The sequence below is a fragment of the Tympanuchus pallidicinctus genome, unplaced genomic scaffold, assembly GCF_026119805.1.
Source record: "Tympanuchus pallidicinctus isolate F22 unplaced genomic scaffold, pur_lepc_1.0 scaffold1, whole genome shotgun sequence".
NCBI lineage: Eukaryota > Metazoa > Chordata > Aves > Galliformes > Phasianidae > Tympanuchus > Tympanuchus pallidicinctus.
Genome location: NW_026294618.1, coordinates 71,599,817 through 71,612,686, shown reverse-complemented (window position 1 = coordinate 71,612,686; position 12,870 = coordinate 71,599,817). Strand labels below are relative to the sequence as shown.

General features: G+C 47.0%; 1 long non-coding RNA gene across 1 annotated transcript; it reads left to right on the top strand.

The window, feature by feature from the left end:
- The first annotated feature begins 4,329 nt into the window (after positions 1-4,329).
- Positions 4,330-10,131, top strand: LOC128075366 (uncharacterized). The gene is made up of 3 exons (XR_008203802.1): positions 4,330-4,357; positions 7,824-8,136; positions 9,926-10,131. It is a non-coding gene; the product is annotated as an uncharacterized LOC128075366 (long non-coding RNA).
- Positions 10,132-12,870: the final 2,739 nt, after the last annotated feature.

Here is a 12,870-nt window from a genome sequence, read left to right as displayed (position 1 = left end):
CTCCAACAGATCAGCCCCTAACCTATAACTGATGGGTGCAATTATTCCTTCCTTGGTGTGGGAATCTGCACTTGCCTTTGTGGAATCTCATCAGGTTCCTTTCTGCCCAGCTCTTCAACCTTTCCAGTCTCACTAAACAACAACACAACATTCTGATGTCAGCTACTCCTCTCAGCTTTGTATCATCAGTATTCTTGCTGAGGGTGGACTGTGGACTCTATCCCTTTGTCCAGATCACTGATGAAGGTATTAAGCAAGACCAGACCCTCACGCGACTGAAAGGTGTGGGCCAGCCATGTTAAGATGCCTCCACACCATCTGCCCAGCAGAGACGTTCTTAACTGCAGCAGCAGTGCGTATTTCTTCATTCTGTGTCATGAAAGTTTTCTGATGTTTAAAGTTTTGGGGTGGATCCCTTCCTTTTCTACAAAGAGTGCCAATTTTAGTGCTGATTTTGATGAGTAACAGTCCAATAGGCACTAGAGCAGCGCAAGTAACTCCTTTTGCAGATGTCCTCTTGGCTCCCTGGGGAGCTTCTGCTGTAAGGATGGCATCCCTTTGGCACCTTCAGAGATGCCTGCAGGGAATGGATGTCTCAGAGGGCTAGGCTTTGGCCATTCTCACTGTCCTTGCTAAGCACAACTTCAGGGCTGGTTTAAGCTCCCTCTTGACCAGCTCCATAGTGATGCTGTTGTGCTGCCTCTCTCCTGCTGATGATCACCAAAGGTACAGCCTGTGGCTCCAGAGCTATGTTTGGACCTATCAAATGCTATGAGTCTGTTTTTGCTGGAAGAGGTCCTTCTCTTCCTTCACTAAGCCTAATTTTATTACTAATTTTATTATCAGCTGCTGTATAAGAATTTCACACCGCTCTTATGTTTTATCCATAGGAAGAAGTACCAGCTTCTCGTAGGTGAGAAAGACAAAGGGCAGTGAGTTTTATTCCCAGTGCTGGAGACTTGTCAGTGCCTCAGGCCTTGTGGGAGTACTAGATACACTTCACTGCAAGAAGAAATGTCAAAAAGATGCTTTTAAAGCTTCACCAGAAATAGGACATAGAATAGGTAGTGTGGGGAGGATTAAGCATGATGAGTTATAATGCACAGTTTTGCTCTAATTATTTATAAGAAATCATTTCGTTATAAATAGTTTTGCAGTTAAATGCATTGCTAGCATTACCTTATTACTTATTCATAATTAACTAAATCATAGCAGATGTCTATGTTATGATCATTTCTCTACACTGTAAATTATTCAGAAGATATGTTGGTCCTGTCAGAGTGCTTGGTACGTGTAGATGAGACAAAAGAGCTCCCTGGGCCTGGGCAGGGAACCTTTCCACAGATACACTTTCAGAAGAACTGGGAAGTAGAGGGGCAGGGAGTGAGCCCTGGGCTGCAGCTCGTGTGAGGATGGTGCTGCCAACAGAGAAAGGAGCACACCCAGTGCCCACTGTTACACAACTCATTTGGAGTAAGGTGCTTGTGGTGGCAACCCAACATGAGCAGTTACGTACCGTGTCTCTGGCATGCAGATTTTGACTTGCATTTGGCTATTGTCATCCACCTGCCAATAGGTTTCTTATAAATATGCATTGAATGGAGCTATTCTGGATTACTGCCCACCAGAGGGAAGTTTGTTGGGTTTAATCCTTTGCAGCAGCCTGTAGGATGGAGCTGGAGACAAATTTGGTCCTGCTTTCCTCTGCCTTGATGCTGAGCCAGGAGCCTGCTCACTCCCTTTTGCTAGGCTCTGATCACCATTTCTGCAGAGTGCAGCCCCCCAGGTGCCAGTTGCTCACTGCCCAGCTCACAGGGCTTGGCCCATCCTCCTTCACCACCTGGGCCCTAGTGGTGTCAGTCACGACAGACGCATGGAGAATCTGGCTGTTGGGGATTTGGGGATCTTTATTTGGTGGTGCTAGAAGAAACTGGAGGCCTCCTGATGAAAAAGCCTTGGCTCTTTTGGTTTGCTTGGTTGGTTTGGTCAGGCAGCTCTGAAACAGCACTAACAGCACTGCTCTTCTTTTGAAGAGTTCCCCAGCATTGCAGGAAGAGTGGCAGGAGGGGAGAGTTGCAATAGCATGCCTCATGGCCAGCAGAGCAGCACAGTGTAGCAGTAGCTATGGCCATTAACACCTCGCTTCCTCTGTTTCATTCTGTCTGAACCTTCATCCAGCTTTGCATTGCACTGACCACCTGTAGCAGTTTCCAGAAGAGCAGAGACCCTGGTGAGATTATTAAAACAAAAAGAGGGAAATAATTAGTTTGAAATATAGTGGCTTGGACATACAGATTTTAGTGTGGCAGGATGTCCCCACCTGCTGCCATGCCCAGCATGCTCCATCAGGCAGCTGGGCATTGCTTGCACTGGTGAAGGCATGTTGTGCATCCAGCTTAGTGGTGCAGCCCCTACTTGATACGTGCTGGGCTCTGGGTCTGATGGAAACCCATGCGTGTATATGTGCAGGAGGGTGGCTCAAGGGGAGCGTTGGCTAACAGACCAAGAAAAGGAAAGGCTGTCAGGACAAGCAGCAGTGTGGTATGGGGTTGCTTTCAGCTTGTTGTAAAGTCCCTCTTTGCTGCTTCCTCCATCTCCATTCTGTGGTTACAGAAAGCCTGGTGCAGAGGTGTGGGCTCAGGTGCTTTTGGAGAAAAGTGTCTTATCAACTGAGCTAGCTTTCCTCTCCTTTTTCTTCACCACCTTTCTGTGTTAATCCGCATCTGATATTCTTTTCTTAGGAAAAAAAAAAAAAAAAGGGAAACTGGTTTTGAAGGTTTCCATCCATGTCTGTCCACACTGCTGGTAAGGGCAGGAGAGGACGTGGTCTCTGCTTTGCACCCCAGGCAGCCCAGGCTCCCGTCTGGGCACAGCATGGCAGAAAGAAGTAAGCAAACAAGCAGACATCACTGTGACTTAGGAAGAGGTCATGCAGAAAGATCTTTGCTGCCAGACGAGACAGTGTGCTAAAGATAACTGCTTGACAAACTATATTTACTCTCCCTTTCTAGGAGGACTTACAAGGATTTAGATCATTGTGCTAATAGGAGTTATTCAGTGCTGAAATGGAGGAGGTGCCTCCTCTGGGCTCTTTCAGGTTTATGTCTTAACAAGCCATAGCAAGGAGCACTACAGAAATCCCTATCATCTCCTTCTGGGAACATCCTCCAGCAACTGTGCACTGATGTGCAGTGATCAAATACAGCCTGGCATCTATGCTCTTGGGGTATGCTAGGAAACCTCTGCAACCAACAGAGGGGCAAGAGGACAGAGAGAACCCTCCCCAACAGCCGCGACTTTTCAACTGATGCAAGCAAGCTTTCCACCACAAGGGAAAGAAACACTTGAGATTCTGCGTACGCAGTAACCATGACGAGTACAGAAGTACAGAAACAGCTCTAGGCACCCAGGAAGAACAATACCAAACAAACACATTAGCCATCTGCACCATCTCTATCTCCTAAATGTAAACACAAACACAGGCCCTAGAAAGGACCACACTCATAAGGCACCTCTCAGCTTTGCCAGACCTGGGGGCAGCTGGGACCAGGGGACAGGCTCCAGGCTGCCTCCCCTCAGGTTGGCTCTGGGCTACTGAGAAGCCTTCCTGCAGGCTCAGGGACAGGTCACCAGGGTACTCCTCCTTTAGTGACAGTGACACCATGGAAATTCTTGACCTCAGAGGGATGTTCAGCAATTGCATTGCAGAAACTTCCTTTCCCAAGCCCTAGGCAGCGAGGGTCTTGTGATCCTTCCTCTTGCCTCCCCTTTGGGCGCAGCAGGATGCTGCGATGGTTATAAATACAGGCAACTGTTTGCTATAATCCTTCTCTGTTCCATGGAAATCAGTAGAGTATCAGGCTTCTGTTTCCTCAGACCCAATTTACCTCTGATTTCTTTGCCCATCCAACGGCCACCATTTATAACATCATCTCCTTGTCTCTCCCTCCGAAGTCTGCTTATATGCCAAACACCCACTGAGAGTTGGTTTAATAAACACTGTCCTGTTGAGATGGAGAGGTGCCGGGACCATGGATGGTGCTGAGGTAGTGGTACTCTCCTGACCAGTGGGACATAGGTGTTGTACTGCAAAGAAGAGCAAATGGAAATGGTCAGACTGGGCTACACACTGCATCTATGTTGTGGGAACCTGGTGTATGGGAACAGTTGAGTCAGAGCCTGAACCACTGACTGATCACCTGAGGAAAGGACTGAGTCAGCTATGGGAGCACAGGTGAAGGCAATTCAGCTGTGTGACTGGGAGGGGTCACAGGTCCTAGACCCCATTTAAGGGCTGACTACCACCAGGAAAGGATCTCTTTCTGGAGATTCTGTGAACCTAGATCTTTGGATACAGGTGAGCATTCCTTCCCTGTTTGCTTCTTTTCCTATTTTCACCGCAATATTCTTTTCAGCTGCAACACCAACTATAACACCTGGTCTTTTATTCTGGTAGATGACTTTTGCTGTGTTTCTAAGGAAGAGATCCAGGCCTTGGTTGCAAAACCAGGTCTGTGTTCCCCTAAGTCACCCATGATGCACCTTAGCATGCAGTGCTAGGAGGGATGCTGCTGAGGCATATCTCCACAGTACCTCAGTTATCCTCCAGCATACCATCTCTGTACTGGACCTCAGGGTCTGCTTGCTGCCTGACCAGGTCAACTTCGGGGTCTCCTGGGCACTAGTCTCTTATGAGTGCTGTAAGGGTGTTTGCATGGGAAGGGCTCAGTGGATTCAAACACTTGAGGCTATTCAGGCAATCTTGCAAAGTAGGGTTGCTGTCTCTTTACTGCTCAAATCTGTAGGCAGGAATGAGCTTGCTGTTACTGTAGAGATCTGCACTGTCTAGACCCAGCTGCATCCTCTTGGGGAAAGGCAGAAGCAGGTGACGCTCGAGTTGGGGGCAAGGATTAGGAAAGCAATGCAGGCTGGTGGAGAGAAAACAAACACACCCATGAAAGGGCGGCAGACCGAGCCTAGAATCTGTCACTGTCAGGAAAGAGCAACAGCAGCATCTGTCTGACAGCATGTACTGAAAGGGTAGGAGTTCTTTGTTGGTGTGTGTGACCTTCAAGCCATTGCCAGGAATAGATTTTGGCTCTGATTTCAGCCCCAAGTAAAGCACCTTCTCCTGTAATGGTTTTGAAGCTGAGGCATTTCAGTTTCCAGAAGCAAGCAGAGCTTGCAGAAGGCTGCCCGGTGGCCCTGGCAAGGCAGCAGCTCAGTAAACAGCCGGGCTCTGCACTTTGTGAATGACGCAGGGATGAAGGGACTTGATGAGCTGCATCCCCAGCGTGCACTGCCTAGCACCAGGTGGTAATGAGTCTGTCTTTTCTTCTGCTCTGTAAGAAGCCATTACTCTCTTCTTTTTTTTTTTTTTTTTTTTTTTTTCTAGTTTTCCTGAAGCACTGAATTTTTTTAACAGTTTAACTTAATTGTTGTCTAGAGCTCTGGTATGGAAACATAAGCTCTATTTCTTTTTGAATCCCTGAGCCACAGGAAGTATGGTTTCTGAATCAAGGAAAATGGACGCTGGTTCAAGTTTGCAGAAGTACAGGATGGGACCCAAGGGTTGAACAGCCATCTATTTTGCATGGCAGCTGTTGCTTTCAAACTAAATTTATCAAGCTTCCCTCTTTGATACCTTGTCCCCAGTCTGTTTCACAAAGGTAGGTATGAAATGTGGTCTGTGCTGGGAAGTGGCAGCCCAGAAAGCAGAGGGTGAATGAGGCACAGGGAGGGAGGTTCAAGCCCTGTCCCAGATATGGCTGTGCCCACCTATAGGGTGCCCCTGACAGCTTCCTGCATGCCCCAACCCTGGGTAGAAAATGAGTACAGGCCTGTTCAGGCAGTCCCATCACCACCTCCAGAAAGAAAATATTTTGTTAAGTATTACCCAAAACAAGAGTTTTCAGTTCACTGGAAAGCCACTTCTGCCTTGCCTCTGGAGGTGAAGCAAACATCAAGATGAGCTCCTAAGAATAGGCAGAGGGAAGGAGGCTGCTGCTTTTACTTGTGTTTAAATCTTAATTTGCCTTAAATCTTGCCTTTACCAGTCAGCCACAGCACTTACAGTGAGACAGGAAGCCACCAGGACACGGGGACAACGCTTTGCATTCACCTTGTGCTGCTGGAAATGCATGTGAGCAATGTGGTAAAAGTCTACTGTGTCTGATATGAAGCCAGGGAATGGTCAGTTTCTTCACAGGAAGCCAGGCAAAGGAAGCTGCACCCTGCCTTCCCCAGGAAGCCTGTACCTGAAATCTTCCAGTGATGGACACTGTCTTGGGGACAGGATGTTGTCCTTTGCCCTCTCATGTCTCCTGATGTTATCAGCGTATTTAGCAAATTGTAGGATTGGATTTTCTTCACTACTTAGCATGCCAGCAAGATCCATCATAAGCAGAGATGGAAAGAAGGCACTCTGTGTGTACACTGTACACAACTGGTAGGGGGATATAGTGGCATTTAGTGTCTGTAAGGGAGGTTACAAAGCTGTTTTCTCCACAGGATGCCAAACTGGTGAGGCAAACAGAAAGTAGTGCCTTTGTAGGTACCTGGTTTACTGTATATGTATGAGGAGCATCCTACATACAGTAATGGCTGTGGCATTTTTGATGCATCTTGAAATATCACACGGTATTGCTAAATTCATAGTGGCTTGGCAGAGGGCTGGGGCGGGTTTTTTATCTTTTTTTTCTGTCCTGCTTCTGTTGTTGCTTCTCTTTATTATTTTTATTAGGAACTACAGCACTTCACTGTAGTACTGCAAAAATCTTGGAGCACTTGATATTGCCTGAGCGACCTGCTGCAGAATTCACACTGCCACTCCCTGTGCTGTTGAAAGCTGGCTCACACTGGGGCTCTTCAGAGCACAAAACCCACAGCAATGCATGGTGCCAGCTGCAGCCTCCTTCTGCACCCACAAGCAGCTTTTCTGCACAGGGCAATTACAAAACACACAAGGTTAGTTTTATTACCACATCCAACAGGCATGAAAGATGCCTCACAGACCTGTGGGATAATTACCAGTAGTTAACACTCTCCCCAATTCCTGCTTGGTCACAGTGCATTTTTGCCGACCAGGATGACAGGAGCTGCTTTGTTGGGACAGGGTGCACAGGCAGCATGCTGCTCCATCCCCAGATTGCGGTCCCTCTTCCCGATGGCCCCCAGCAGTGCATTTTAGGGAGCCCCAGCAGTGCTGTAGGCTCTCTTTGTTTTACAGATGGTGGCAGAGCTCCTGGAAATTAAACTATTCTTCATGCGTAATGAACTGTGTGCATCCTGCATGGCAATAAAAATATCAAAAGTAGTGCTATGAACTAATGCACACCATAAATACCAGTGCAAATTTGTAGTACTTTTGCATGCCCATTATAACTAAAATATAAATGGAGTTCTTATTTTAAACATTTAATATTAATCAAATGGCTATGAAAATATAAAATAAACAACTGTGTGTGGCATGCTCATGGCCTAAATAATAAAACAGAAATGGGTGATGAATTCCTGTGAAAATTTAATTTGCAAAATAGAGAAACTTGCATTAATAAGACATAATTATATCATCAAATATTTACCATTGTTTTCTGGAATCCATTTTACTTTTGTTCTACATCATAAAACAGCGGGTACAGAAAGCAGCAGGCTGGGCCTTGTTCTGACTCTTTGTGCTGCTAGGTCCCACACACCTGTAACTCAAGTTTTGGAGCTTTGCTTCCTTGTTTTTCTTTAAGGGCTCCAACACCAAATTTAAGATATTATGAATCTTCAGTTCAGCTCCTTTTTATTTATTTATTTATTTATTTTTTGTTACTCAGTGCACAGTGGTGCACTTGTTTCAATCCAGATCTCAAGGGAGTATAAACAAGGCATCCATGGTACTTAGCAGGATGGGTCTGGGCACTTGTGCTTCCCAGTGTCCAACCACAGAAGCAGTGAGAGGATGAAACCACACAGAGGCTGCCGCGTCAACATCTTCCTCCACCTGACTGCCAGATCAAGGCTGCATGTAGCAAGGGTGACATGGGTTGGTGGCCATGCCCACATCCTCATCAGGAATGGCCTTTTTGGTGATGTCTTCCTTTCTTCCTTGGCTTTTGCAAGGCACAGTTGCTGCTATCACTGATTCAGGTACCTTTTTGCTTAGTTCAGCCAATATTGAGAGATTAATTGGTTTCTTGGGTTTTGTTGGTTTCTTTGGCTTTTTTTTTTTTTTTTTTAAAGTTAGTTTGGAAAACTTTCCTGATTATACATCTGCCAGTGCAATTTACACCTCTGAGGATTGGGTTGATTAGAGAATCAGTGAGAATGATTAATTTTATTCATAGAAGGAAGGGCTATGAGCATGCTGCAAGCAGAGCCCACAACTGCACTGATGCTTCCTCTAATTGTTCAGCTGGGTCCCTGGCAAGCCTAGGCTGAAGCTGCATGAACTTGCACAGCAAACGCTTCTGCTCGCCCAAGCTCCTGCAGCCCTGCAGAGCCAGGCCAGACTCAGCCTGTCTGCCAGCTGCAAGCCTGAAGTACAGCCTTACCACACACAGCAACAGCATTTTTTAAATCATTAAGTTGGGAAAAGACCACCAAAATCACCTAGTCCCAACCATCGACCCATCCCATGGCCACTAACCATGTCCCCCAGTGCCACATGCGCTTGCTTCTTGAACTGCTCGAGGGGCAGTGACTCCACCATTTCCCTGGGCAGCCCATTCCAGTCCCTCACCAGTCTTTCTGAGAAGAAATTTTTCATAATATCCAATCCCAACTTCCCCTGGTGCAACTTGAGGCCATTCCCTCCTGCCCTATCACTGATCCCTAGGAGAAGGAGCCCTCCTGCTCCAGAGGGGGAGAGGCGAGAGGAGAATGGTGGCAACCTGAAGGAGGTGGTTCTCGGGGAAAGGTTAAAAGAACTGGTTTGTCCAGTCTGCAAGAGTGGAGGATGAGGGCAGATTGGAAACATGTCAGATATGTAAGGATTGCCATCAGACCAACTGGTCTCTAGATAGATAGAGAGAGAGGGAGGTGAGCTGTTCCTCAGTGAGAGTGACCTGGGTTTGGTCTGAAGGAAAAACATGTCTAACTGCCAAGAGAGGCAAGCCCTGGCAGAGGGTTGTTCCTGTCACCAACGGTACTTGTAAAAGGTTAAACAAATACCAGTTGGGGAAGACAGGAGGAGAGGGAAGGAAGGCCAAGAGGTCCTGGATGATCTCTGCAGGGTACTTGAGCTATACGTATTCATGGCTGCTGCAATTCAGGTTGGGACAGTGCCCAAAATGTCTGTTGAATTCCAGCTGTGAAAGTGACTCTCCAGCCCGGTTGTCCTAAAATGGTCCTAGGTTTTGCAAGAAGCCATACTTCTTGTAAAATGTGCCATTTGCCATTTTGGGCACTGACAGCACTGCCATCCACCCCAAACACGTGTTTTTTAATATTTGAAATCATTTTCTGCAGCCCTACTTCAAGCCTGGCTAAGTCTTACACTCATTCAGATCAAAGTTTCTTTACTGGCATGACTACAATGCTGGCACTGCCAAAGCTAACATATAATACAAATTAAATGATAAGTTGTATGAAATAATGTTTCATCCATATCCAACACTAATACTGTAAGACGTAGAACTCTACCTCCTTCCTCCCAAAAAAAAAAAAAGAGAGATGTGGCAAAAAAGAGCAGCCAGGAAGAAAGGAAAAGTTACCCAGTGTGTTGTGCTGGGCATTAGCTTAACGAGGAAGAGGGGATGAGGTTAAGCTGAATGAAGCCAGTGTGCACAGTAGGTCAGTTTAGTCAGTCCTATCGTAAAAAGACTGCTTTCTCAGGCACTGAGTTATCTAAGTCAGAAGATTTAGGTCCAACTTAGGGATCTCAGAGCTAAAAGACTGCTCTTACACCAAAATATGTTTTCATGTTTTGTTATTTCAGGCACAAGTCAACTTGCTCACCTTTTTTGAGTTCTGCTCTGTGGATACCCTACAGCCTGAGCTGCATGGTGGTGGTTGATGTTCATCTACTCCTCCTCAAAGATGGACTAGAAGTAGCACATACACAACTATTACATATTCATACAGCCAGATCTGTGTGGGAGAGAGCTGTAACTGGGAGAACAGCAGCACATAACAATGGCAAGGGGAAAATTAAAATCTGGCTTTGCTGCCTTTTGCCCTTGCTTTAAGCAATCTCTGCCTTTCCTTTTATGCCTGCCCAGCCGTCCACCATCCTCTCTATGCTATGTGCTGCTGTTTCCCCAGCTGGCAAATGCCCTATCAGGCTGCACCAGTGCCTTTTACTGCGGGGACAGGGAAAGGGAGGTGAGGACGTGCAGCCAGGGGTGTGTTTAGCCCACCAACGAGGAGCACTGCAAAAAGCCATCAGGGCAGCCCACGCCTTGCTGTGGGTCTGCGCAAGGCTGTTTGGGCCTGTGCCTGCTCCTTTGGCCTCGGGGCGGCTGAGGCGACCCGCCTCCCTGCTGACACAGAGGTTCCTCCCCAGTGCAAAAACAAATGGCTGAGCACCACGTGCTTCATTTCACACAGGGCAGAAGCTAGGGCAAGCCCTGTCACTCACCCGCAGATATTTTGGCAGTGTCAGTGGATATCTGCATGGGGAATTTCAGTCCCTGCCCATCTCCAGTGACAGCACACACTCTAGCTGAGAATGGCATTTGCTGATCATTATTCCGGTGCAGAGAGCAGTTCTGAAGCTCTGCAGTCACAAGAAGCACATTCCTCTGGGTTTACCCTTCTCACGTTACTGGCAGTGCTGTGACCCCAGTAGCGATTTTCACTTCTCAAGTACGGCAGGCATTGGGCTCCCACGTCCTGCTCCGAGGTGGGTGAGTCCCTGCTTGCTTCACCTCTGAGGCTGGAGGCTGTCCTGTCAGCGGGGAGCACTGTCTGCAACATACCGACCCGCCACGCTGGGTACATGTGCAGAGTCAATCCTTCACGTTTTTGGGGCTGACGTTGGGAACCGGCATACGTGGATGCTGCCACACCTACACATGTTTGTGGGGCCTTAGCTGGGGAATCTGATTCATTTCAGATATGCTTCTATTGAAGGGCCCCCTGTATAGTAAAGCTACCACAAATGTGTCAGAATAATTTTTCCCCTTGGTTCAGGAACTTGTGCCATAGGTCCTTTACTCTTAGTGGAGTATGGCCCTACCCAAAGAGCTGAATAGAGACAGTGGAATGTGCACTTTGTGTTTCTGAAATGAATTAGATGTTCACATGTGAAATGGACAGGTGAGTTTCTGGCAGTGCTGAGCAGTTACAACTACTGCCACATCACTTGGAACACATTGGCACACAGCACTCCGGAAAATTAGGCCATGTTTCTCCAGTGCAAGAGGCTCATTGATGTGAGGGACATCAAATGTGTAAAATTATTTGCACTTTGCTTCTTAATAACAATAAAAGGATGACTCATAATTACCTCCTGGGAATATTAAAATCTAGACACAATGCCTCTTGCATCAAACAGTGAATCCATGCAGTGCAGTGTATTAAATGTTTTTCTTTATTACAGAACAGTGATGTCTAATAATTCCTGAGCTCAGGTTTCACCGCAGTATTTATAATTCACACACATAATAACATTTTTCCATTTAACGGCCAGGGGCAGACGCCGCAATATGTTACATAGCCCCAGTGCAAATAACAAGATAGGATGATGTCATTTTGTAGCGTTCCTCTGAAGCAATCTAAAAATATTCTCTCGCTTTTCCACCTTTAATTGCAGCTTTCTTCCTCCTGCCCGATGCTTTTGCTCTGGTTTCCATAGGAACAGCTTCTATTGTATCCCTGGCTGCCAGGGGAAGGATTCATGCAGATGTTGTCATCGATCCAACACCTTGCGGCAGCTTTATGGCTCATTGTCTTTGCGTTTCCTGCTCTCGGGTCTCCCTTCTCCCCGGGTGGGAATGGCTTGGACTCTTCCTCCCGCGCAGCGCCTTTGATCTGAAAGAAGGGAAGGGGAAAAATATCGATTGGGTTTTGTTATGAATCCTAATCCTTCTCTGAGCTCTTTCTGAAACCTTAAAGCAATGCACCGTGGGGCAGCCACAGGTCTGCTTGTCTGGTTGTTAAGATGGGCGCCTCACAAAAACACCAGCGGAGTGTTCAGCCTGGGGAGACCCTAATTAAAACCTCTCTGTAATGGGGCATGGAAAACTTCTGTTTCATACCGAGCTGCTGCTGTTTTACTGCTTGCATAGTCTGATCAGAGCCCTTTTTTTTGCCTTTTTCTTTCTCCTGTTTTTTTTCCCCCGCTAAGCGCCTGGGGAAGTTTCCACATTTTGGCTGCACTCATTGTTCATCCTCTCCCCACCCATGGCTGTCGTTAGGGCTTGGCTTTAAGGAAAAGGGAGGGATGCGGGAGAGCCGTTCTGGAAAAGCTGCAGCATGGCGTGTTGCAGACATGAAATGTAGCTGTAAGACAGAGCGGAGAACAAGGAAATCTGCTTAATCACCCATTGTTTGCAGTTGTTTTGCATTCCTCACCTCTCACTCCGCATTGGAGCTGGATGGTGTTCTCTCGATTGTGCGAACCTGACAGGCCGATCCTAATGAGTGTGTAACCGAAGACCCTGGCTTGTGCATCTGCATTATTTATCCACCTAAAGCGGGAGCTGCTCTATATTTAGCCTGTGATGTCAGCGGGTTGTTTGCATCCTTCGAAAATTGGCAGGAAGCCACCTCTCACATGATATATGAAATCACTGATAAATGCTTCTTTTCACTGAAAGAAAAACAGCCTCATAAATGCAGCTTTTTGCTACTTTCATCCTCTCCCTCCCCGCCACACTCCCTCCCACCTCTGGGATCTGTCTCCCCGTGGCAAAGCTCGGCAGCAGCTGTGAAGTGGAA